The sequence below is a fragment of the Cetorhinus maximus genome, unplaced genomic scaffold (genome assembly GCF_964194155.1).
Source record: "Cetorhinus maximus unplaced genomic scaffold, sCetMax3.hap1.1 HAP1_SCAFFOLD_1557, whole genome shotgun sequence".
Classification (NCBI taxonomy): Eukaryota; Metazoa; Chordata; class Chondrichthyes; order Lamniformes; family Cetorhinidae; genus Cetorhinus; species Cetorhinus maximus.
The window spans coordinates 48,050-72,000 of record NW_027597497.1 but is presented as its reverse complement, the minus strand read 5'-3'; the positions used below and the strand labels follow the sequence as shown (position 1 = coordinate 72,000).

Genomic DNA, 23,951 nt, shown 5'->3' with positions numbered 1-23,951 from the left:
ATAATTCACCAACCTCATCACTGCGGTTCTTGTGAAATTTGCACATGTTGGATATTCACCACTGAAAGTACTTGATGCACAAAAATTTCTAAGCACTTTCACGTCACATCTCTTTCTGCCTCATCTCCAGCTCTCTCTGCTCTTCCAGGAGCTACTTAACCAATCTCAGTCAGTTCGTGTGAACATAAAACACAACGTGATCAGTTTACAGATAACAAGGCAAAGAGACACCAGGGAATTTCCTGATTCTCCCAGGTACTGATTACAGGAATATGCACAGTGCCGATTATCCACCGCTACACTCTCCTTCCAGTCTTGCATACGTTGTTAAGCTTTGAAATTGTTCATATTTTCGCACTGGATTTCAATGTGAAGAAAGCAGAGCTGTGATAAGCTTATAATGTTCAGCAGATGTACTGTACGAAGGTACATAACAGGCTGATGATAAAAGTGCTCTTTGGATGAGGTGAGCTCCAGTGAAGGATTGGCACCATTAATGTGTTGTTCAATAAGTCTCGTGACAAATCTCGTGCTAGAAATGAGAAGAAAACTCGCTGAATTTGCTCCGTATTTTGGTTTCAAAAGAGCCGAATGGAAGGTTAGAAAGTACATCTCGCTAGAGTGGGTTATAAAATGGCAGAATGACTGTGAAAGAAGCACCCGCGCTGTTGGGAAACATAAAATTACAGAAAGTTACAGCATAGAAAGAGGCCGTTCGGCCTCGATGAGCTGATGTGCTGCGTTTAAAGACCAGTTGTGATTGACCCATCAGGAGTGATATCTTTGTCAGTGCAAACAGTAGGGACCAAAATTCGTCCTTCCCCCAACCATATTTTGCCTTGCGCCACCATCTCTGTGGTCAGTGCTTTGCACCCAGCCCTTCTCTTGTCCTCCTTTCATTCATTCATTCACTCCGCCTTTATCTCTGTTCCCGACCTGTTCCAAGTGTGATATTTCCAGCTCGGAGGCAAAACTTCAACTGTCACCCCAAAGATTCTGATGGAGCTGCGAAATGTTTTCAATCAAAAAGTACTTAATACCCATTTTAACAAGATCAAAAATCTGAATTCCCTGACCGGGAATCGAACCCAGGCAGCGGCAATAAGAGCACTGAATTCTGACTGCATGACCACCAGGGAAGCGGTGAAGCTTTTATCAGTTTGGTTTATCGACGCTGCTTTTAACAATGTTTCCATTTTAAATGGAATGAATTCTTCAGTCAATGACAACAACGGTTGCTGTGAGCTGGGACATGGAATTGACAGTGAGGTGAAATGGCCCCACAAGCTGCTCATGTGTAACTGTCAATTTCCAAAACCCACCAACATCATTACTGCGGCTCCTGTGAAACTGGCAAGGCAACACAGAGCAGACATTCATCACTGAAAGTAACTGACACACATGACATTCTAAACACTTTCATGTCGCATCTCTTTCTGCTTCTGTCCCTGCCTCGCCTCCAGCTCCCTCTGCCCCTCCAGCTCCCAGGCCAATTAGCTGCTTGGTGCAGACACAGTCAGTTCATGAACCCAAGCTTTCCATGGAAAGCAGGGTCAGGGAATGTGGGAACCCAGGATTTTAGAAAGAATGAGTTTGCAGATGACATAGTAAAGATAATCTGGGATCTCATCTTCCTGATTCTCCCAAATACTGATAGCAGGAATGTGCACAGTGCCGATTATCCACAGTCGCAGACTCCTTCCAGTCTTGTGCACATTGTTAACCTTTGAACCCACTCGCAAGAGGGATTATAAAATGGCAGAATGACTGTGAAAGAAGTAACCGTGGTGTTGGGAAACATCAGATTATAGAAAGTTATAGCAAAGAAAGAGGCCATTCGGTCCTTTGTGCTGCTTTCAAAGAACTCTGAAGAAGAGTCACGCTGAATCGAAACATTAATTCTGTTTCTTTCTCCAGAGATGCTGCCAGACAGACTGAAATTTTCCAGCATTTTCTGTTTTTATTTCACATTTCCCGCATTCACAGTATTTTGCTTTTATCTCTGGATTTCTAGCCCAGTGACAATGCCAATACGCCATCTCCTGAATGCTGACAAATGAATTAGAAAATACGGATGTGTTTGGGTGGGTTTTCTCCTATTTAAAATGTTAAATTCTCAGGTGGCAGTGTTCGAACCCATGTGTTCATTTTTAACAACAAATGTAAATTATTGAACATTCACTCACACTTAAATGAACAAGCTTGGATAATGTTTTTGCCCAGTTTCAAACCGCTGCTCTGCCACATGTGAAATGACCGTGATCCCCACTGCCCTGCACAAACCCTGCGCTGGAAAGATCCCAATGGAGCTGTCTGGAATGTTAAGCTGTGACGTCATGCAGCAGCACTTTGGGTCTTTGTTTTGAAGAAATGGAATTCGGCTGTTCTCATTAGGAATGCTGGAGACAGACTGATCAACAATGTCATCATCAAATGGCACAGCGCAGTAAGAGGACCTAAGATGGAAGCAAAACATTGTAGACGCTGGAAATCTGAAGTAAATACAGAAAATGCTGGGAAAAACTCATCAGGTCTGGCAACATCTGTTGGAAGAGAAGCTGAGTTAACGTTTCAAATCCGTATGTCTCTTCTTCAGAGTCAGGCCGACTCGAAACATTAACTCTGCTTCTCTCTCCATAGATGTTGCCAGACCTGCTGAGTTTATCTAGCATTTTCTGTTTTTACTTTAACAAAAAGCCCTTCACCCCATCGTATTTGTGCCAGCTATTTTTAAAGACCTAACCAATTCGTCTCAAATTCCTTTTCCCTTTCCTTAAACCTGAGTTTTCCCCCTTTCAATCGTTGTCCATTTCTCGCTTGAAGAAGGAGTTTCTGCAGAATCCATGCACAGTTTGCCTTAGGTAACCAAGTTTCCCTGACCCAATGACATGAAGAGTTGGACTAGGATTCCTCATACAGTTTTCGCTACAATCATTATTTATTTATGCAATTGATTTCATATCGAATTACAAAAGAACTTTACCCTGATCAAGCTGGTCATCATTATTTCTGAGCTGATATATACAATCTAACTCCATTTACTCTACAAACTGGAGAGCTGGATTCAGGTTCCAGTCTCTGGAGGAGTGGGTCTGAATCCCAGCGCACCCAAATTTTCAGCTGCTTCCCACTTTCGGGCATGTTAGGAATTCCCTTTGGGTGAACCAGACAAAAAGTCCAGTTTAATACGGGGAATGGGGCGGGTTGTGGTCCTTTATCTTGACAGGGTGAACGGGGAGAGACAATGTAAATAGAAATTGGTGTGTGGGAAAGGCGGGTGTGTGGAATTGGTTTAGTTGCTCTTCCTGAGAGCCAGCACAGATACGACAGGCCGAAAGACTTACGTTATAGCCGCCTCTGGTTTAACATGAACATGTTTTACCCAAGGAATTGCGATTAGTCGTGGACGAGAGTTGAGGACGATGTTTCTGACATCCATCGGGGTTTTCCCAATGTTGGTTTGCTGACTGCGGTTCTCGTTGTTCCTGATTTTAACCAGGTGCCAACAGGATTAATTATCGGCTAAACAGAATCAAACAAAAACTCCCGCGCTTTCTTATTTCCATTCATCTGCAAGGATTTGCGAAATCTGCAGACGGAAATGGAACAAAACTGAGCCGGTTAGGTGACATCCTTTCTTTCTGGGTGTTTGTCTCTCCTTAGGCCTCTGCCACTGTCGATGTATGTGTCTGTGAGTGTCCCGCTGTGTGTGTCAATGTGGTTCAGTTCCTCATTTTCACCATCCACACTTTATTCACCTTAGTTTTGTGGCTTCATATTAAGATCGTACAGAGAAAATAAAAACAGGCTTAAAAGGTTCAGGAGGAATTTTCTTTCTGTATTTTTGGGTGGAGACTATTCAGCTACTAAGTGTCTGCACGCTACAAAGAGGAGGGTGATTGAAATCTTCACTGAGCAACATTTAAACAGCCAGACACCGAGTCCTTGTGGTCGAGTGGTTAAGTCAATGGACACATCGAGAGAATGAATGTGTAAATGCAAAAAGCCCAAATTGATATCCTTCGGACATTAGGAACTGTATTTCTTCTCGAAGCTGTTCCACGTATGATATTTGCAGCTCTGATGTGAAACTTCAACTCTCCCTCCACTGATCCGGGCGGAGCTGTTGTGTGTTTCGGTTTTCAATCAATAAGTAAATCAGGCTTGTTTTAACAGTTTGTACCAGATCAATAAACCTTCATTGCCTGGCCGGGAATCGAGTCCGTGCCACGGCGGTGAAAGGGCCGAATCCTCACCTCTAAATCACGAGGAAAGCTGTCTATAACCCTTGCAACGTGCTTTATCCATGCCGCATTTGCCCTTTTTCAGATACTTTCACCAGAGATAAGTTTCTGCTACAGAATTTTATCTTAAACGACATCTTCGGGCAATGACAGCCACTGTTTTTAAGGGGTGAGCTGCAGTGAAGGGTTGGCACCAATAAAGTGTCGTTCAACTGGTCTGGTTCCAAACCCTGTGCTGGAATTAATGAAAAACTTTGAGTTTGCTCAGTGCCTTGGCTTCAAAAGCGAGGATATAAGAAATTACCTTCCCATAGAATGTAATAAAATGTCGGAATGACTGGGAAATGATGCTGGAAGACATAAATTATAGACAGTTACAGCAAAGAAAGGCCATTCGGCCTGGGGCGCTGCTTTCAAAGAGCAGTTGCGATTGATTGGTCTGGAGTGATATTTGTGTCAGTGTAAACATGCGGCAGTAAAATCTCTCACATTACCACGGCAGACATTCATCAGTGAAAGCAACTCACACACATCAAATTCTGCCGTTTTCATGTCGCATCTTTTAATTCTCTGTTCTCCATCTCAGACATTTCCAGGTCTATCAAATATCATCCATGCAGAATTTTGTCCTGTTCCTCGTTCCACTGGGAGGTTTGCTGTCGGTAAGATGCAGTAAGTGGCTCCATAGCTCAGTGGTTAGAGCACTGGTCTTGTGAGCTAGTGGTGGTGAGTTCAATTCTCAGTGGGGCCTGTAGCTAAAATTTATGAAATTTGGTGGCAAGGTAATCTTTGAGGAGAGCACTTTAAAAAGATATCGTAAGGTAATGTGAGTGGGCAACAAGATGGCAGATGGAATATAATGTCGGCAAGTGCGAATATGTTCACTTGGTTATAAAAATTAGAACAGCAGAATGCTTTTAAAATGTGAGATAGTGAATGCGCTGATGTTCAAAGAGACCTGGGTGTCCTTGGACAAGCAATGTAGAATGTTAGCATGCAGGGGCAGCAAGAAATTAGGAAGCCCAATCGCATATTGGCCTTTATTACAAGAGGATTGGAGAGCAAGAATAAAGATGTTTTTAAAGAAGAGTTTTAGTGAGACGGCATCGAGAATCCCGTGTGCTGTTTTCACGTCCACATTTATAAAAGGATATACTGGCAGTGGAGACGGTACAGAAAAGATTCACTAAATTGGTCTCTGGGATGAAGTGGTTGTCCTATGATGAGAGGCTGAATAAATTGGGCTTCTATTCTCTGGAACTTAGAAGAATGAAAGGCAATCTCATTGAAACCAACAAAATTCTGAGGGGGCTTGATCGGGTGGACACAGAGATTGTTTCCACTGGTCAGGGAGTATAAAACACTGGGGCACAGTCTCAGGGTAAAGAGCTGATAATTTAGGGCTGAGATGAGGAGTTATTACTTCACCCAAAGGGTTGTGAATCTTTGAATTCTCTACCCAGAGGGTTGTGGCTGCGCCATCATTGAATACATTTAAGGCTGGGATGGACAGGTTTTTGCTATCTCGGGGAATTAAAGGATATGGGGAACGGGCAGGATAATGGAGTTGAAGCCCAAGATCAGCCATGATTGAATTGAATGATGGAGCAGGTTCGATGAGCCGAGTTGTCTACTCCTGCTCCTATTTCTTGTGTTCACATGCATGATAAAGACAATAATTCATGTTATAATAAAAATAGAAAGTGCTGGAAGTTCTCAGCAGGCCTTACAGCAAATGTGAAGGGAGAAACAGAGTGAAGATTTCAAGTTTAATATGACTCTTTTCCAAACCATAAATTGGCTGCTGGTTACGACATTTTGCACAACATCGAGACAGGGAATGGAACCCAGGCGGTGAAAGCACAGAATCTGAACCATTAGGGTGTTTCGATAGCATACTTTTTGAACGAAATTAGCTTCCAACTGAAGGTTTAATGGTTTGAAACCACCTCGGGTCAAATAGATTCCCTCTCTTCCTGCTTCTACTTATATCACTGGCATAGTTCTGCTCTGTGCCCTTTGGCTACAAGGAAATCTTGTCCAAACTTTGCCACTTCTGCTGTTAATCAGTTAGTTCCCACACAAATAGACTTATGAATATTCATTTCAAATAAAGCGAGAAAATGGGGGAAACATGTGCATAACATCCAACCTATTAGAAAGATTAGGTTCAAAGCAACGAATAGAAATTGATTCTCTGATTGCATATACCGAACTGGAACACACCATCACACTGAGTGAATCCACTGTCTGTTCAAATGTTGCTCAGTGAAAATTTCAACCTTCCTCCGCTGTGTCACATATGGACACTGAATCAGTAAGCAGTCTCCACTTAAATAAACACAGAAAGCGTCAATCTCCCCTTGCAACTTTTACACCTGTTGTCATTCTCTGTACCATTTACCATGAAGATATATAATGCAAGTGAATAAAGTTTTGCGATGGTAAAACTGTGTTCACCCCTCGGGGAACTGAACCACATTGACACACACACATTAACACCGAGAGTGACAGAGTTCTGAGGAGAGGCAAACTCTCAGAAAGCAAGGATGTCACCAGTTTAACTCAGATTTATTTCATTTCTGACTGCAGATTCTGTGAATGCTTATGGATGAACAGGAAAGAAGGAACACAGAGGTGAAACAGGAAAAACAGACGGGAGCGTTTGGAAGGTTCTGACTCCATTTAGCCAATAATTAATCCTGGAGGCTCCAAAAGGACAGAACACTGAGCAGTGCAATCGGCAGGACGCGAATCTGTGGGGGCAGATCCCAGTGGAGTTCCAATCCATCGCCTTAATCACTCAGCCATTACTGGAGACCTTACGCTGGTGTAAATGTTGTTCATGTAAAACCATGGAATGGTTACAGCAGATAATGAGAGCATTCAGCCCCACCAATTCCCACTCATCCTTCAATTTCTACAGCCTCCCTTGTTCTTCCTAGCAAGATGAACCACGTCATGTGTCAAATGCCCCGAGCCTATCCTAAGGGATTTGATGAAACGTCTGAAAGGACGAACCACCTGAAACTTTGACAGTGATGAGATTCAAATCCACGAATGGATCGAGGCTGCGGTCTAAATCCAGCGCCTTGGACCACTCAAACACGCTACTGCTGGCAATATGATAGTAACCATTGCCTTGAGTGGTATTGGTGCTGAATAAGAACATAACAAACAGCAGCAGGAACAGACCATTTTGTCGCTCGAGCCCCTCACAGTTCCATAAAATCAGAGCCAAGGTAACAATCTTGAGGTCATTCAGCCCGTGTCAGAGGAACTGTGGCCATTCAGCTTTTTGATGCTGCTCCACCATTCAATAAGATCATGGCTGACACAACAGAAACCCCGCACGGCAAGTTAGCCAGAGGGACTTGTATAGAATTTCAAACTGTGTCGTGATGCGGAAGTTCTGGATTATGCTTTGCAGAAATAGGATTGGGCTGGGATATTTAGGAATGCTGAAGAGAAATTGATCGAGAAATGGAATCGTGAAAGTTCACAGCTCATTAGTACCCATCGTGCCCTAGCCAGCTTTTTACAAAGAGCTGTCCAGTTAGTCTCAATATCTTTCTCTTTCTTCATAACCCAGCAGCTTTTCCATTTCAAATATTTGTCCAATTCCCTCTTGAAAACCCTGAGTTAAGAAAAACAATATTGGAAAAGGTGCAGGAGCTCCGGCAGTGTCCATGCTCAGTGTATGAAAATTAACAAAGTTTCTCCGACCCATTGTCGGCATTTTATTTTATTCAAAATATATTGCAGTTCACATAATATCATTAAAATTTATTGAGACCCCATTGACTAATCTACCATCAAGGAATCACATCTGACCCCAGTGATCTGTGAAAAATGTAACTAAGTCAAATGGGGAACCGTGTGTGCACGCCAGTGGCACAATCGGTTAGCGTGTGGTACTTATAGAGCAGTGAGATCAGCGGGCTATTCCGAGGTTGTGAGTTCGACCCTCACCTAGAGTAGAGGTTTTACTGGAGCTGCTACATGTGAAACCACATTTGGATCGTAGATTCTGGAATTAATAGCACGGTTTTCAATGCAATAGACCTGCAATGACAGAGCATAAGCGTACCCCACCCCCCGTATAGGGGTGTAGAAGAAATGTGCAAAACCAACAGCGACTCATTTACCACCTCTCCCATGCTTGTAACTTGTTCTATTTGACGAAAAATTTCTAGAAAACCATGTTTGAAGGGAAAGGTGTTGCACTTCCACCACTGATCACAGAGGATAACACCCGGCTGGAAGCAGTTGGTTAATCCTGCTCCCCAAGTTCCACGGTGACAGACAGTCTGATCCTTGATGCAGTTCCTGATACACGCACGGGGAAAACAGATATCACCTGGCTCATGAAACGTACATGAATTAACATCAAGCTGACCCTTGGGGCCAAGCTGATGGTGTATTAGGGCTGTGTCCTCAGAACCTTATCTGGCTGTGAAACAAGGAGGACTTACACCTATCAAGGAAAGAAACTCTGCAACTTCCATCTGCACTGTGTGCGGTGGTTATTGGGTATCTCCTGGCGGGACACAATCAGGGAGCGGCAGTCCTCACAAAGACAGAGCTCCCAAGTCTGTTAGGCTCAGCAAACAGAGGGAGGTTGGATGGCTCGGACCCATTTACAGGATGGGAGGTGGTCACATAGCTAAGGGCCAGGCGGACAGTGAGACGCCCAAAGCTCTGCTTGTGTGACACTTACAAACGTGACATGGAGGCCCTAATTAGCGATTATCATACATGAATTTCAGTAGCTAACTACAGAGGAAGATGGCGATACTTCCTGTGGACTGTTGTGCATCACCATGGCTACAGCGGCTTGGCAACAGACGCCAAGACTGGAAACAACAACCCAGAACATCACTTGTAGCTTCACGTGAGACACTTGTGACAGAAACTGCCCCTCAAGGATTAAGCTCAGCCATCAGAAACTGTGCAGAACCTGGAGACAACCAATCTGAATAGATTCGTTTGCTGCGTGTCCGTCATCTTTCATGAATGGAAGGATGATGAAGATCATTGTGAAATTCAATTGCAAACATTATGACGTGTCTCACACACAAACACACACTCACATACACACACACACACACACAAAGAGGCAGACACACACAGATGCACATGCGCACACATAAACAGGCACACACCAATACATACATACAGACAAACACACACACAGACATACAGAGACACAGATGTACACAGGTGCACACAGACATACATGCACAAAGACGCACACACACACACACAAACACACGCAAATACGCATAAACACACACAGAAACGCACGCTCATACACAGACAGAGAAGCACACAAAGACACACACACAAACATACGCACATATGCATAAACACACACAGGAACGCATGCTCATACACAGACAGCGAAACACATAAAGACACACACACAGACACACACAAACATGCGGACACATACAAAAACACACACAGACACACAAACAGACACAAAACACACAGACACGCACGCACCAACACACACACACACACACATATACACACAAAGATGCACAGAGACACACACCACACATACTGACACACACACACCACCGACACACACACAGGCACACTCACATATGCAAACGTATACACACACACACACAACGCAGACAATGCCCACGTGACCGTCCTTGGCCTGCTGCAATGTTCCAGTGAAGCTCAACGCAAACTGGAGAAACAGCACCTCATCTTCCGACTTTACAGCCTTCCGGACTTAATATTGAGTTCAACAATTTCAGATCACGAACCCTCTCCTCCATCCCCACCCCCTTTCCAATCCGCCTTTTTCTGAAAACTTATAATTTTAAACAAAATGTATTTTTCTTTTCCTACCTATTTTAAAAATTATTTCGATCTATTGTTTTATCTCCACATTTTAGCTCATTTTGATCCCTTTCCCCTACCCCACACCCACTAGGGCCAACTGCCACTAGCTTGTCCTGCTTGCTCCCCTTAATGTCCCCATTAGCACATTCCTTATACAATATCACCACCGTCAACACCCCTTTGTCCTTTTGTCTATGACATCTCTTCTTTGCCTCCATCTATCACTGGCCCTCTGTCCAGCTCTACCTGTCCCACCCTCCACTACCAGCTTATATTTCACCACATTTCTCCATTTCCTTAGTTCTGAAGAAGAGTCATACGGACTCGAAACATCAACTGTATTCCTCTCCACAGATGCTGTCAGACCTGCTGAGTTTTTTCAGGTATGTTTGTTTTTGTTTCAGATTTCCAGCATTCGCAGTATTTTGTTTTTATCTGAGAGAGAGAACAATACGTTTCAGTGAGTTAGACGCTGTCTCAGGTAGAGAGATGACAGACATTCAGTGAGTGTGGTGACAAACGTGCCCATCTTAGCAAAGAAATGGTTGGTATGACAGGAATTTCTAAACAAGATCACACAACAGAATATACTATCAATGAATATTTACATTATTAGACGATCTGTAGTTACAGTTTGAATAAGAGAAACTAAAACAAAATGAAACATTCTGGTGAGGAAAAATCTTTTATCTTTGCGGAATGATGCAGCATGATTTCTTTTCACACGGACACACAGAACAGGTGATGTCTCATATGTAACACTGTTGGCTGTAATGAAAATGAATATCTGGAGCTGCGCAGAACAGTCAATGGGAAAGCTGTAGTTTTAGGCCAAAGTCAGAGGCCCATTTCCAACTTAACGTCCACCTTATAGCGACATAGAATAGTGTAGTAACAACAGAGACAGAGCCTGGTGTGATAATTACTGAGACAGGGCCTAGTGCAATTTAAGCAGAGACATTACTAGTGTAGTAATAATAGAGAAAGCATCTAATGTCACTTTAGCAAAGACGTGTGTGCTGCTTTCAAAGGGCAGCGTGATTGGTTGATCTGAATATTCAAAGATATTCGCCATTTGGGAAGAATGGGCAAAAAGGAAAATAAGGCGGTGTCGCACTATTAATAAGGAACGAGATCGGTACATTAGTGAGAGAGGATCTTAGATTGAAGGATCAAGATCTAGAATCAGTTTGGGTGGAGCTAAGAAACAGCAAGAGGCAGCAAACATTGGTGGGAGTTGTTTATAGGCCACCAAACTGTAGTGGAGTTTACTTTTAAAAACTTCACCAAGGACAAGTTTCTTTGACCAAATGGTCTGTGTCGGATGAACAAAAGTGTCCTCTTCAGCCAATGAGAAGAACCATTGCTGTTCGCTGGAACATGAAATCGATACTTTCCTCCTTTAAGACAGTTCTTAAAGCCTCCCACTTTGACCGAGCTTTTAGTCATCTGACCGATTATGTGGCTCGGTGTCACACTTTGTTATATAATGCTCCTGGGGAACGCCTTGTGACGTTTCATTAGATAAAAGGAGCTTTATAAATATAATTTGTTGTTGTGGTCCATATATAGAAAGAGACAAACTCCTCTTGTCTCTTTCATCCTGATATTTTTCACTATAACATTGTAATGTGAAGTTGCATAGCTAATGTGAATACAGTTTGTGTTCATAAAAATGTGTTCACCTCCTCAGAGAACTGAACCACATTGACCCACACAAAGGAACACACTCATAGGTATACACCGAGAGTGACAGAGGCCTAAGGAGATACAAATGCCAGAATGAAATCATGTCACCAAATTGGCTAATTTTTTTTTTCCCAGTTCCGACTGGAGATTTGCAGAAGGCCGACAAATGAATGGAAATAAGAGATCACGGATGTGTTTGGATCTCTTTTCCTCGATTCGAACGATCATTAATTCCGTCTGCACGTGGTTAAAATGAGAAGTAATGGAAAACGTAGTCGGCAGGATTCGAACCTGCGCGGGGTAACCCCAATGGATTTCTAATCCATCGCCTTAACCACTCGGCCACGACTACAGAAGTTGCCCCAATTATCGCATTATTTATATGAATTCATACAATGGTTACAGCAGTGAAAGTGGTCTTTCTGCCCGTCTTGTCAACATTTTCCCCGAAACCCTGCAATTTATCATGTCTCTCCTCGTTCTTCCGACCAAACTGGGAATGAAAGAGTGAGAATGATCCACCCCGGCCTATAACCACCCTATCAGTCTACTCTCCATCATCAGTAAAGTAATGGAAGGGGTCATCAACAGTGCTATCAAGCGGCACTGACTTAGCAATAACCTGCTCACTGATGCCCCTTTTGGGTTCCGTAAGGACCACTCAGCTCCTGACCTCATTACAGCTTTGGTTCAAACATAGACAAGAGAGCGGAACTCCAGAGATGGGGTGAGAGTGACAGCCCTTGACATCAAGGCAGCATTTGACCAAGTGTGGCATCAAGGAGCCGTAGCAAAACTGGAGTCAATGGGAATCAGAGGAAACTCTCCGCTTGTTGGAGTCATACCTAGCACAAAGGAAGATGATTGTTGTTGTTAAAGGTCAGTCATTGGGGAAGTTTGCCGATGATTGCACAATGTTCAGCCATGCCCCACTCCTCAGATACTGCAGCAGTCCATGTCCAAATGCAGCAAGGCGTGGGAAATATCCAGGCTTGGGCTGACAAGCGGTAAGTAACATTCGCACCATACAAGTGTCAGGCAATGGCCATCTCCAACATGAGATACTCCAACCATCGCTCTTGATGTTCAATGGCGTTATCATATCTGAATCCCTCACTATCAATACCCTGGGGGTTACCATTGACCAGGAACTGAACTGGACGGGCCATATAAACACTGTGACTACAAGAGCAGGTCAGACACTAGGAATCGTGCAACGAGTAACTCATCTCCTGACTCCCCAAAGCCTGTCCACCATCTACAAGGCACAAGTCAGGAGTGTGATGGAATTCTCCACACTTGCCTGGATGAGGGCAGCCCCTGCAACACTGAAGAGGCTGGGCACTGTCCAGGGCAAAGCAATCCACTTGACTGGCACCACATCCACATTCACTCCCTTCACCGCTGACGCACAGTAGCGGCAGTGTGTGCCATCTACAAGATGCACTGCAGGAATTCACCAAGGCTCCTGAGTTCCAGTGTCCAAACCCACGATCATGACTAGCCAGATGGACAAGGGCAGAAAACACACGGGAACACCACCACCTGGAAGTTCCCTTTCAAGTAACTCACCATCCTGACTTGGAAATATATTGCCGTTCCTTCACTGTCGCTGGGTCAAAATCCTGGAACTCCCTTCCTAACAGCACTGTGGGTGTCCCTACACCTCATGGACCGCAGCGGTTCAAGAAGGCAGACCACCTTCCCAAGGGCAATTAAGGATGGGCAACAAATGCTGGCCTAGACAGCGAATCTCACATCCCGTGAATCGATAAAAAAAGATCCAGGTTAGCCTGCAAATTATATTGCTTTGTTCTCCTTCACTGCAAACGTCAGTGCCTGGAGCAAGTCTGACGTATTGGCTCAGGTGAGGAACCAGCTGAAGCTTTCAATATTGGTTTTCTTAACACGGAGTTTCCAAATGGGAATTGTGCAGGGCGAAGGAGAAAGAGAAGGAAATTATCATAAATTATAAAGCTCTTTGCACAAAACTGACGTAGATAGGACGGGTGGAAGGGCCTCTTTTGCGTTGTGCCATTTGATGATGACATTGTTGATCAGTCTGTCTCCAGCATTCCTAATGAGAACAGCCGAATTCCATTTCTTCAAAACAAAGACCCAAAGTGCTGCTGCGTGACGTCACCGTTTAACATCCCAGACAGCTCCGTTGGGATCTTTACAGCGCAGGGTTTGTGCAGGGCAGTGGGGATCACGGTCACCTCATACACGAATGATTCTCTGTTTGAAACCAGGAAGTAGCATTATCAAAATACAGAGTGGGGAAAGGTTGCATTGTTGCTGTTTTTTTGTGAAATAGTCAATGGCTGTATTATTTCACAGCCATGTGACATTTATACTTCCCAGGTTTTGAATGATATTCTGAAAAATGCACTGTCCTTAAGGAATGGAGAAGGATGGGGGCCGAATTGCACTAAGATAGTTCGCACATGTGTGAGGTGTTGAATGAGCTGCTGATGTGCTGTGTTATCTGATGATTCTAACATTAGATCAATTTCTCTGCCGCATGGCTGAGGTTTTCAGCCGAATTATACTTCCACAAAGCAAGGTTCAGAAGTGCACTAAGACTGCACGGTTTGACGTTCTCACTCGTTTCCAAGGAGCTGCGCTTGTTTTTGATGTGTTGTGGTTATCACATTTGCGTTAGACACCGAGGATTCCCTGATTCGAAATTCACTGCAGAACGGCAGAACTGGTAACATTTGTGGAATTTTTTCTTGCTGTCATTGACAACCTGGATCTGTGTGACAATGAATTTTGATGAGATGGGAGGAGGGGGAGGGGGGAGGGAAAACATTGAATGCTTCGTCTTTGAGTGCTTTTGAACCACCAAGCTTTCAGTTAACAGCCGAATGCACTGACCAATGGTACTACACAGATTGATGCAACTTCTGCGTTCCTTGTACAAAAAGTCTCTTTGAACACCAGTACATAACTTTCTCAGCTTTTGAAAAATGTGCTGCCTTGGTTTTTTTTTTAAATTATTTTTAAGACCAAGTGAGTAACTTCAGACTTGCTACATTTCCTGCCGTCTTGTTAACCAATCACCTGACCCATCTAACTTTGCAGCCTCTCATTGTCCAGCCCATCGCCCACTTATCCACAGAACTTGGTTTCAACAGCTAAACCATAGCCACAGGCTCCAGCGAGAGTTGAACTCGCGACCCCTGGTTTACGAGACCAGTGCTCTAACCACTGAGCTATGGGGCCAACTGCCAACTAGAAACTACACTGCAGGGAAAGTTGACCATAATCAGTGGACGAGGACCAGGGTAAAGTTCCAAACGAATGACATTTGACCGGCCTGGAAACGTCTGAGAGGGAGAACAGGAAGTTAAAAGATGCGACATGAAAGCGGCAGAATTTGATGTGTGTCAGTTTCTTTCAGTGATGGGGGGTTTTGGAAATTGAAAGCTGCACATGAGCAGCTTGTGGGACTATTTCACCTCACTGTCAATTTCATGTTCCAGCTCACAGCGACCGTTGTTTTCATTGGTTGAAGAAGTCGTTTATCTTGAACCTAAACAGGGAGTTTTGTGGTGAAGAGATCTGAACTGAAAATCAATCGGCAAAAGCAGCGTAGATAAGCCAAATCGAAAAGTGCGGGTGCAACTTCCCTGGTGGTCTCGTGGTTCGGATTCGGCTCTCTCACCACCGCGGCCCGGGTTCGATTCCCGGTCAGGGAATGTAGATTTATTGAATTTGTCAAAACGAGTGTCAATCACTCATTGATTAGAAACGTTTAAAAACTCCACCAGAATCAGAGGAGTGAGAGTTTAAGTTTCGCCTCAGACCTGGAAAACATCACACTCGTGAGTTGCAGTGAAGGAAGAAGAGAGGAGAAGTACTGTTTGCAAAGCACTGACTGTGGAAATGTTGGTGTGAGCCAAAATATGGGTGGGAGAAGTGCGAATTTTGCTGCCTCTTGTTTACACTGGCAAACCAATGGATCAACCAATCACAACTGCTCATAAACCAGCACGCCCGGCCGAATGGCCTTTTTCTGCGCTGTAACTTTCTGTAATTTTATGTTTCCCAACAGCACGGGTCATCCTGCCATTTTATAACCGACTCGAGCAAGATGTACTTTCTTACCTTGTATTCGCTCTTTTGAAACCAAAACACGGAGCAAATTCAGCGAGTTTTCTTGTCATTTCCAGCACGAGATTTGTCACGAGATTAATTGAGCGACACATTAATGGTGCCAATCCTTCCCTAGAGCTCACCACGTCCAAAGAGCACTGTTACCATCAGCCTGTTATATACCTTCTTGCAGTACATCTGTTGAACAATATAAGCTTATCACAGCTCTGCTTTCTTCACATTGAAACCCAGTGTGTAAATCAGTTTCAAAGCTGAACAACTGGGAGGAGAGTCACTGTGGATAATCGGCACTGGGCACATTCCTGTAATCAGTATCTGGGAGAACCAGGAAGATGAGATCCAGGTGTCTCTTTACCCACGAGTTTTACCCATTCCCACGAACTGGCTGTGTCTGCATCGAGCAGTTAATTGACCTGGGGGCTGAACGGTCAGAGGGAGCTGGAGGCGAGGCAGGGACAGAAGCAGGAAGAGATGCAACAATAAAGTGTTTTGAATTTGATGTGTGTCAGTTGCTTTCAGTGGTGAATGTCTGTCTTGTAAGTTTCACAGGAGCCGAAGTGATTGGTTGGTGTTTTTTTTAAAGCAACACGATTTAGAAGTAAAAAGATAAAAGCAAATTACTGCAAATGACGCAAATCTGAATCAAACACAGGAAATGCTGGAAAAACTCAGCAGCTGGAGGGAGAAACAGGATCAATGTTTCCAGACCGTACGACTCTTAATCAAATTTTTAAAACATTACAGCGCCCAACGTGGGGCTCGAACCCACGACCCTGAGATTAAGAGTCTCATGCTCTACCGACTGAGCTAGCCGGGCACGTGATAAACTGCTTCGTATCCCAACATACATGGATAAACCTGTTGCTTTCCACCTGATACCTCAGCTTGGTCGGAATTTTAAATTGTGGGACGTAATCAGCCTACAAAAGCCCCAAGATTGCAGTGCATTCCTCTCAATCATCAATAACATCATTCACATCTTCCACTTCTTCGCTGCACCTCCTTCCAAATACTGTGATCCATTTTCCTCAGGATTTTCTCCTGCATTTAATACTTACCTGCTTTGTGCCCTCATTTTGAAATCAGGTTCATTTCATTATCCAACACAAATTGAATTGCAAAACTGACGGACAAACAATGGAAAACAAGTCACTCGGTAACACAAATCCCATGGTGCTCATTTTCAGATTCACAGCAGTCAGCTTTTCAATAAAATAAAGGAATTTTACAGTGAAAAGAATTAGAAATTTGGTGTGACTTTTATTTGTGACTCACTCACTCGGGTATTCTGTAAATGCTGCTCGGAGGTTTAGTGACTGGGATATAATCTACCTGCATTTTCCTGAGCCTGTGCTCGGTGTATTGGGAGGTTTGGTCCGGGTTGGAGTATCTCGCGTCCCAGGGATGGGCAGTAACCCGCTGATTGAAGCTGCAGTCGCCGCTTTCTGCTGGCAGCGGGTGATTGGAGAGTGCGGGGCCGGAATATTGCTGCTTTTCTGCTTTTCCCTGTCTCACTCACTGTGGAGCTGAGGAAGAGAGAATAATTGATGGGTTCGTTTGATTCCAACAATTTCATGGATTTCTAATGGGTTAGATGAAGGTACAGAGTGGGTCCAAATCTTTTCTTATTGTATTTGACAGAAAACGTAATTTTAAAAAAGAAGCTGTTTTTGTGCGAGCTCACTGGACAACAAAAGACCTGCCACCGTTTGGGGGGTGATATCTTGCAGCCCAAGTACCCAATGACAATCCAGAACTGTGTGACAATGATTGGTGATGTGGGGGAGAAACAGTAAAAATCTTCAACCACTGGGTGGTTTTGAATCACCAACCTTTCAGTTAACAGGCAAACACGCTGACCAATTGTGCCACAGACACTTACACAAACCTAACTGATAACGTATCCTAACCAGGGTGTCAGTGAGTCTAATCTTCAGATTGCCACCACCCAGATAGCTATCGCGCTCTATCAGTTTTACTCTTCCAAAATAAAGAGTGAGACGTTCATTGTGGACACATGGAAACAGTTTGATCCCACCCACTTTAGACACATCCATGTCACTGGGAACCAGCTCTTCTACAACCGGTGCCATTTCCCTTCGAGCCTTTAATTGTCTTGTCTGTTACCACGTTTTCTGCTCGTCTGAAAGCCGATATTAGGTTTGAATTCCTGCTGTGCAGTAACGAGAATCCTTTCACTGTCTCAGATCAGCTAATTTCATTGATAACATCAGAGTCAATGTTCCAGCGTCTTAAAGAAGGGATAGGTGCCTTGACTGTCTCTGGTTCATCCTTCATTCTCATTGGATTCCATTCCTCAAAGGGGATTTTCATTTCCTTCTTAAGCTCCCTGACCACATCTGGCAGCATCTTTGGATTGAGAGGCTTAATTAACATTTCAGATGCAGTGCGGTTCTAATGAAAGGCTACAGGCCTGAATTGAAAACGATGTCTCTCTCTCCACAGACGCTAAAAGGTCTGCTGAGAATTCCAGCATTTTCTGTTTTTATTTCAGGTAACCAGCATGTGCAGTGCTTTGATTTTCTTTTCCTGATTAGTGAAACATATAAGACCCTGAGCAGTACTTGACAGGGCGGATTTGGAGAGGATGTTACCTCTTGTGGGAGAATCTAGAACTCGGGATCGCTGTTTAAAAATAAAGGGTCACCCATTTAAAACGGAGATGAGGCGATTTTTTTTCTCTCAATGGGTCGTGAAACTTATGAACTCTTCCTGAAATGGCTCTGGAAGCAGAGTCTTTAAATATTTTTAAGGCAGCGGTGGATATATTCTTGGCAAGCAAGGGGGTGACAGGTTGTCGGAGATAGGTAGGGTACAGATTTCAGGTGACTATCAGATCAGCCATGATCTTATTAAATGGCGGAGCATGCTTGAGGGGCCGAATGGCCTACTCATGCTCCGTTTTCTTATGTAGTGCTAAGAATGTGGAACCCATTACCAGTAGATTTGGAGATCATGTCTGAGCTGAAAATGTGTAAGTAAATTCACACTGTAAACAGGTTATTTACCAGCTGGAATTGGAAAGGAATTCACTCTCATCCCATTTACTGACACAGCAACACAGTCTTGCTGGTGGGAGACCATTCAGATACTTCTCGTGTGCAAAGGGCTTTATTCAGTTAGCTTACACGTTAACACTCCAACTTTAAAAGTTCAAAGGATTTGATCCACAATCAGAGAATTTATACTGGCAAGACACGGTTTAAATGTTCCACGTATAGGGGGAAAAGTCAGGAGCTCACCCCATCTGCTGAGATAAATACAAAAAACTGCGGATGCTGGAAATCCAAAACAAAAACAGAATGACCTGGTAAAACTCAGCAGGTCTGGCAGCATCGGCGGAGAAGAACAATGTTGACGTTTTGAGTCCTCATGACCCTTCAACAGAACTGAGTAAAATTAGGAGAGGGGTGAAATATAAGCTGGTTTAAGGTGGGGGGTGGGGGGAGAGAAGTGGGGGTGGGTGGGGGGGTGGTTATAGGGACAAGCAAGCAGTGATAGGAGCAGATAATCAAAAGATGTCAGAGGCAAAAGAACAAAGAGGTGTTGAAGGTGGTGATATTATCTAAAAGAATGTGCTAATTTAGAATGGATGGCAGGACACACAAGGTACAGCTCTGTTGGGGGTGGGGTGAAATAAGACTAACAGGGCATAAAAGGTATAGATTTAAAAATAATGGAAATAGGTGGGAAAATAAAAATCTATGCAAATTATTGGAGAAAACAAAAGGGAGGGGGAAGAAACGGAAAGGGGGTGGGGATGGAGGAGGGAATTCAAGACCTAAAGTTGTTGAATTCAATATTCAGTCCGAAAGGCTGTAAAGTGCCTCGTCAGAAAATGAGGTGCTGTTCCTCCAGTTTGCATTGAGCTTCACTGGGACTGCAAAGAGTTCAGATGTAACTGGAGGATCATTATATCCAGGAGAGAATTGTGGTGGAGCCCTGAGCAATTTGGCCGCTGCATCAATTGATTCAGCAATTTTATATCTTGCCCCTATGTCACCCATCGTATTCTGATTACAGGACATAGGTTTCTGTTCTACAACATGGTTTTTCAATGGCGGAGCGGAGACCCAGGTTTCACTGCGAGACAGAATGTGCCCTCTCCACACTTCAGCAGCTTCCTGCGCGTGCGCATTGCGGTGTGTGCTGGGGCATGCGCATTTCGGTCTGTTTCATGCGCATGCGCAGTACTGGTCCGTGACTGAAGCTGCTCACAGCGGGTGAGACAATGTTGAGTGGAGCAAACTAACAGAGTTAGTGGGTGTGTGAGGAGGAATGGAGCCAGCGGAGTGGGCAGGGAGGCTTCATAAAGACACAGTGCAGGCCGAAGACGCCAAATAGCAAGGTACTGGTCTTGCGTTTGCAGAGAACGGGCCGAAAAAATCTGGATTTCTCCCTTCGCCAGGCCCGGGGTAACGGCTGCCATCTTTATAGGGGGCAATGTGCAGCAGGGCGCATGCGCGGTCATCCTGGTCCAGGTAGCAGGAGGAGAGAATGTTGTGATTTTTCTATCCTGGACTGACAGGGATGGATTTTGGAAACTCCTTTTCCAGGGGGTTAGAAGGGGAGGATTTACACACAGCAAACTCAAACCAAGAGAAACGTTTGGCCTTTCTGAATTTCTGTTCGGGACTGACTGATGGATTTTGTGAACTCTATTTACAGGATGTTAGAAGAGGAGGGCAAACTTGAGGGAGATGAGAAACCAAAACCAAACATCATGTCAAAATCTGAAAGTCACTTGTTTCACCAGGGCCTGAATATCACCAGCCTTTGAATGTAAGCATTGAGTTCCAGGTCATTACCAGTCACTGGGTTAAAAAAATCTCTTCCTGGCATCCCCCTTGTGGATCTTGCACAAAATCTTAAAACTCTGTCCCTTAATCCTTTCAGAATCAACTAATGGGAACAGTTTTTATTTAACTACCTTTCATAATCCTGTACAGCTCTATCAAATCTCCCCTCAATCTCCTTTACTCCAAGGAGAACAACCCCAGTTTCTCGAACCTCATCTTACAGATAAAACCCCTCACCTCTCGAACCATTCTGGTTAATTTCCTCTATACCCTCACATCCTTCATTGTGTGGTGATCACTGGTTTGCACAGACCCAGATGTTCTGTATTCGTGCCTGTGACATCATCACACATCGACAATTACACAGTGACATCATCACACATTGACAATTACACGGTGACATCACCCCACTCCCCGGGTATTTCCTCAACTGGGAGATTTTTCTCTGACTTCAGTGCTTCTGATATCTTTTCAGCTGCAGAATCCAGCAGGAGAGTTTAAAGTTGAAAACTGAAACTGTTTCAGAGTTGACTGTTTTTCACCATCCACCTACAATTTAGAGCTTTTAGTTCTATGCTCTGCATCTGTGAGACGCTCCATGGCTCTGGGGCTGGTGTTGCTCCTTTATTGTGGATCTGAATCCATGTTCATCCATTGCTCTGTTTCACCTCTGCCCTCCCTGATCACTTCTCTACCATTTTTTAACTTCCCCTGTCTCTAATAATGGATGTATTTGAGTTATGTTTAGTATTTTACTGTTACTACTGTCGATTGTGTCTAAATGAAGTTTCCACCACTGTCCACCCCCCGACCATGTGCTGCTGGCTTCCCAGCTTTATCTTCCCACAGTATCTTTCATAGTCAGGAATTGCTTTTCCTGACCTATAGTCCATTTCTATTCCACTTCTAAGCTTATATTGACCATCAAATTCTGCACCATTTTTACTCTCAGGGAGGAGGCGATGCTGTAATGGTATTGTCACTGGACGAGTAATCCAGAGACCCAGGGCAATATCCTGGGGACACGGATTCAAATCCCGTCATGGCAGATGGTGGAATTCCAATTCCATAACAAAAATCTAGAATTAAAAGTCTAATGATGACCGATGATGATTGTCCTAAAAACCCACCTGGTTCACTAGTGCCCTTTAGGGAAGGAAATCTGCCGTCCTTAGTCTTGCCTACATGTGACTCCAGACCAAGCAGTGGTTGACTCTTAACTGCCCTCTGAATGCTGGCCTGAGTGATGCCCACATGAATTTAGAAAAATCATTCTGCACACCTTGAAATGTTAACTCTGCCTCTCTCCACAGATACCAGCATCTATTGTGATCCCCAGTTACCTGTGGAGAAGATGATGTTTGACCTTCTTGAACCGCTGCAGTCCATGTGGTGAAGATGATCCCACAATGCTGTTAGGTAAGGAGTTACAGGTTATTCACCCAGCGATGATGAAGGAACAGTGATAAATGTCCAAATCAACAGCAACAATTTGTATTTATATGGCACTTTTAATGTAAGACAATGTTCCAAGGCATTTCACAGAAATGTTAAAAGCAAGGTTTGACACTGAGACAAATAAGGAGATATTAGGCCAGGTGACCAAATGTTTGGTCAAAGAGGTAGGTTTTAAGCAGTGTCTTAAAGGAGAAAAATGAAGTAGAGAGGAAGAGAGGTTTGGGGAGAAAATTCCAGAGCTTGGGGCCATGGAAACTGACAGAACGCTCAGCAGGTCAGAACGAAAGGAGCACAAACATCTCAGAGGGTTGTGAGGCTGGATTACAGCGATAGGGAGGAGCGAGACCAACATGGAATTTCAAAAAGTGGATGAGAGTTTTAAAATGAAGGTGCTTCTTATCCTAGATCCTTTGTAGGTCAGTGAGCACATGGGTGATAGGTGAACAAGACTTGGTGTGAGTAAGCACACGGGCAGCAGAGTTTTGGATGACCTCAAGGTTACAGGGAGGCTGAAAGTGGGAGGCCGGCTGGGAGTGCGTCAGACAAGTCAGGACGGTGTGTGACTTGGAGGGGAACTTGGAGGCGATGATGCTCACATACACTTGCTACCCTGGTCCTTCTGGGGGTGGAGGTTGAGGGATTGGAAGATTCTGTCAAAGTTCTGCTTATGTTATAGATATAAACAATCCATCTCCTTTGCCTCCTGCGCTACCTACCTCTTTCTCTTTCTCTCTCTCTCTCACTCTGTCTTTCCATAGAGGCCAGTGTAGACCCAGACTGGGTGGCAGGTTCCACTTCCTGAAGTCCATGAGCGAACCAGTGAGGTTTTTTCAAATATCCAACAGCTTTCATGGTCACTTATCCCTAGTGCCGGCCCCACAAATTACCAGATTCATTCAGCTCAATTTCACAACCTGCCTTTGTGTTTTTGTGGGTTCTCTCTCACTCTCTTTTCTGTTTAAAATCAATTTCACAGGGGATTAGAAGGGGAGGATTTGCAGTCGGCAAACTGAAACCCAAACATCACATCAGGAGCTGACTGCGCTGCCCAATTTATCGTAAACTGAATATCTTTGGATTTTGAACATGAAAGGAAAAAGCACCGTTCACAATGGGGAGAAACCGTACACGTGTTCTGTGTGTGGACGAGGCTTCAGCCGATCACCTGGCCTGGCAGGACATAAATGCAGTCATAGCGAAAAGAAACCGTGGAAATGTTGGGACTGTGGGAAGGGATTCACTTACCCATCTGACCTGGAAACTCATCGACGCAGTCACACTGAGGAGAGACCGTTCACCTGCTCCGAGTGTGGAAGGGATTCGCTCAGTTACACCACCTCCTGACACATCAGCGAATTCACACTGGGGAGAAGCCGTTCAACTGCTGAGTGTTGGAAGAGATTCACTCAGTTACACCACCTCCTGACACATCAGTAAATTCACACTGGGGAGAGGCTATTCAACTGCTCTGAGTGTAGGAAGAGATTCACTCAGTTATCCAGCCTGCTGAGACACCAGCGAATTCACCCTGGGGAGAGGCCATTCACCTGCTCCGAGTGTGGTATGGGATTCATTGATCCATCCATCCTGCTGAAACACCAGCGGGTTCACACTGGGGAGAAAACTTTTAAATGCCCAGACTGCGGGAAGTGCTTCAAAAGTTCCGGGAACCTGATGTCCCATCAACATGTTCACACTGACGAGAGACCATTCAGGTGCTCTCACTGTGAGACTGGGTTCAGATGGTCATCTGACC

At 44.3% G+C, this 23,951-nt stretch overlaps 1 long non-coding RNA gene, 4 other non-coding genes and 1 pseudogene across 6 annotated transcripts; 2 read left to right on the top strand and 4 right to left on the bottom strand.

Moving 5' to 3' along the window:
- LOC144676381 (uncharacterized) overlaps positions 1-23,951 on the bottom strand; it is a 61,309-nt pseudogene that overhangs the window by 4,605 nt on the left and 32,753 nt on the right.
- Positions 4,923-4,995, top strand: trnat-ugu (transfer RNA threonine (anticodon UGU)). Its single transcript has one exon. It is a non-coding gene; the product is annotated as a tRNA-Thr (tRNA).
- trnas-aga (transfer RNA serine (anticodon AGA)) lies at positions 12,066-12,147 on the bottom strand. The gene has a single exon. It is a non-coding gene; the product is annotated as a tRNA-Ser (tRNA).
- Positions 14,951-15,023, bottom strand: trnat-cgu (transfer RNA threonine (anticodon CGU)). Its single transcript has one exon. It is a non-coding gene; the product is annotated as a tRNA-Thr (tRNA).
- On the bottom strand, positions 16,662-16,734 carry trnak-cuu (transfer RNA lysine (anticodon CUU)). The gene has a single exon. It is a non-coding gene; the product is annotated as a tRNA-Lys (tRNA).
- On the top strand, positions 20,147-23,196 carry LOC144676382 (uncharacterized). 2 transcript variants are annotated; one of them, XR_013575322.1, is made up of 4 exons: positions 20,147-20,286; positions 20,607-20,720; positions 22,051-22,156; positions 23,172-23,196. It is a non-coding gene; the product is annotated as an uncharacterized LOC144676382 (long non-coding RNA). The 2 variants fall into 2 exon arrangements; XR_013575321.1 differs by lacking the exon at positions 20,147-20,286 and having other exon boundaries at positions 20,388-20,720.